Source organism: Muntiacus reevesi, chromosome 14 (genome assembly GCF_963930625.1).
Source record: "Muntiacus reevesi chromosome 14, mMunRee1.1, whole genome shotgun sequence".
NCBI lineage: Eukaryota > Metazoa > Chordata > Mammalia > Artiodactyla > Cervidae > Muntiacus > Muntiacus reevesi.
The window spans coordinates 61,200,891-61,204,475 of NC_089262.1; positions in this window are offsets into that span (position 1 = coordinate 61,200,891).

Consider the following 3,585-nt stretch of genomic DNA (forward strand, 5'->3'; position numbering starts at 1 on the left):
CCTTTTCCCAGGAAAGAGAAATGTTTCCCAGAAGCCCCTAGCAAGCTTTGACATATAACTAACTCATTGAGCAAAATATGTGATATACCTTCTAGGGAGGCTGGAAAGGGTGGGGTGAGTTTTCCAGCCTCTAAAATGGAGTCCAAGTTAATTATACTCCATTAAAAATCAAAATAAATAATAAATTAAGTCAATAAAATGGAAACAATAAGAAAACTGAGTAGATCTTTTGGCTCAACCAATAATAAGCATCTGCCACCAAATTATTTTCCATTAATTTTATTATTACTACATGCTTGTTGCTGAAATTTGATCAAGGACCTTATCATGAAGCTAGTAAGGCCATGTTCTTCTCATCACCTGACCACTTCAAGTTGAGCTATGGTGTGAGTGAGCTGATAGTATGCAATAACTTTGTTCCTACTTAAAATAAAAGCTTTTAAGTTGGTTGAATTTTTTTTAGGACCACTCATATCTTCCAAAAACTCTCAAGTTTCTTTGGTTTACATCAAAGTCCTATCTAATTTGCTCCCAAGAGGAAATCTACCACAATAGTAAAGTTGTATATTTCCACAGGGATTTTCCCTAAACTGTTAATGAGTTGTGACTTCCTTATATGTACACGCAGACGAGACTCGTGCACTCCGAGCAGGTAGACAGAATTCGAACCAGATGGTTCAAGGAAAGGAAACTGGATTAGCCGATCATTTCAAACACCTCCATGTGTTGACTGAAATCCATAAGGGGAATGACAAAACATGTACCTTATTTTCTCAACAAACTGTGCACCATATTGAATGTTTTTTTTTTTCTTGGTTTTTTTTTTTCAATTTTATTTTATTAGTTGGAGGCTACTTACTCCACAACATTTCAGTGGGTTTTGTCATACATTGACATGAATCAGTCATAGAGTTACACGTATTCCCCATCCCGATCCCCCTTCCCACCTCCCTCTCCACCCGACCATATTGAATGTTAAGCATTAAATTGAGGGAGGGGTAAAGCAAGCTCTGGTTTTTCTTTCCTTGTCAACTAGAACCGTAAGCCTAGTTTTGCCTGATTAATGTATCCAGAAGGGGAAAAAAAAACAAAAAGAAATGCATGGTGGATCATAAACTCATACCACCGAGGGTCCCCGTGGTAATCCTATAGCACGGGTATTTGAATAAATCAGAGGTGGCAAGGGTGTGTCTAATTTCTATGAGTTCCTGTATGGAAAGCAAATCCTATTTTGCTTGATTTTCCAGTTTAAACAATAAACCATAAGAGTCTCTCATCCCCACCCTTAAGCCAATTTCATTGAAACAGGGACCAATGCAAATTAAGGCACTTTCCAGTATTCAGGCCCCCAACCTCCCACCCCCAGTTTAATTAAAGCCCAATTTGGTAGAGGAGTAAACTCGTATTTACACATCAGGAGAAAATCTGGTTCCAGTAATTAAAGGGATTTTCTAAATCTTGCCCCCATGTTAGAACACCCGTTTTAATAGTTAATTAAAGACTCCTGAACCATCCTTTGAAGGAAGTTTGAAAAAGAAAAGATTAGGGACCTGCCACAAAGACATTACTGACAACAAGGAATGAAATTCCTTGTTAGTCCCTTTAAGGAAAACTAAGGTTTTCATTTACCTAAAATACTTTGGGTATGCAGACTTTTTTTTTTTTTTAAACAAAAGGAGATACTTATTTGCCTTTGTAAATAAGTACAGTCTAAGGGTAACCCTGCAAATTTCACAGCTGTTCCACAAATATAAGCCAGCTTGCAAGTCACCTGCATACCACCCCCATCGCAGTGAGGGTAGGTTGGGAGCACAGAGGCTTTCCTCTTTTGTATCCTAAGGGCTAGTGCCAAATTGGCAAATTCCATAGACAGGGGCCCCCCACGTCCAAGGAGAGCAATACTCTCCCTTGGCAGCTCCATGTACTATCTATATTCAAAATGGGTTGAAACTTAGTTAGATGCATCTTTCAACCAACATTTAATCCTGCCCTGTGCTAGGTGCTGTTAGGTACACAGACAAGTACAGTATAAGTCTCCTTGCTGCTCAGAGATTTGATCTTGATTAGGAAGACAAACCCTGGGACTTCCCTGGTGGTCCAGTGTTTAAGACTCCGCATTTCCAATGCAGGGGGCCTGAATTCAATCCCTGGCCAGGGAACCAGAGCCCACATGCCATAACTAAAGAGGCTGCATGCCACAGTGAAGACTGAAGATCACAACTAAGATCCAGCACAGTCAGATAAACAAATTAAAAAGAAGACAAACATTTGTCCAGGTAACACTAATATAAAGCACACAGACATGGAAGATGTACTGGAGATACAAGCAAAGGACGGGTGGGGCAGAGGAAGAGATATAAGGATGGGCAAACCCTCCTGGAAGCTCTTCCTTAACAGGTAGATCGAATTGCCAACATCAAAGAGATCAAATAGCCAGCATCCATTGGATCAGAGGAAAAGCAAGAGAACTCCAGGAAAACATCTACTTCTACTTTATTGACTATGATAAAGCCTTTGACTGTGTAGATCACAACAAACTGTGGAGAATTCTTTAAAGAGATGGGAATACCAGACCACCTTACCTGCCTCCTGAGAAATCTGTGTGAAGGTCAAGAAGCAATAGTTAGAACCGGCCATGGAAAAAACAGACTGGTTTCAAATTGAGAAAGGAGTACATCAAGGATGTATAGTCACCCTGCTTATTTAACTTATATGCAGAGTATATCATGCAAAATCGTGGGCTGGATGAAGCACAAGCTGGAATCAAGATTGCCAGGAGAAATATCAATAACCTCAGATAAGCAGATGACACCACTCTTATGGCAGAAAGTGAAGAGAAACTGAAGAGCCTCTTGATGAAACTGAAAGAGGAGAGTGAAAAAGCTTTCTTAAAACTCAACATTCAAAAATGAAGCTCATGGCATCTGGTCCCATCACTTCATGGCAAATAGATAGGGAAACAATGAAAATAGTGACAGACTTTATTATCTTGGGCTCCAAAATAAATGCAGATGGTGACTGCAGCCTTGAACTTAAAAAACACTTGCTCCTTGGAAGAAAAGTTACCAACCTAGACAGCATATTAAAAAGCAGAGACATTACTTTGCCAACAAAGGTCCATCTAGTCAAAGCTATGGTTTTTCTAGTAGTCATGTATGGACGTGAGAGATGAACCATAAAGAAAGCTGAGCATCAAAGAACTGATGCTTTTGAACTGTGGTGTTGGAGAAGATTCTTGAGAGTCCCTTGAACTGAAAGGAGATCCAACTAGTCCATCCTAAAAGAAATCAGTCCTGAATATTCATTGGAAGTACTGATGCTGAAGCTGAAACTCCAATACTTTGGCCACCTGATGTGAAGAACAGACTCATTGGAAAAGCCCCTGATGCTGGGAAAGATTGAAGGTGGGAGGAGAAGAGGACGACAGAGGGTGAGATGGTTGGATGGCATTAGGGACTCAATGGATATGAGTTTAAGCAAGCTCCAGGAGTTGGTGATGGACAGGGAGGCCTGGCGTCCTACAGTCCATGGGGTCACAAAGAGTCGGACACGATGAGTGAACTGAACTGAACTAACAACAGGTAC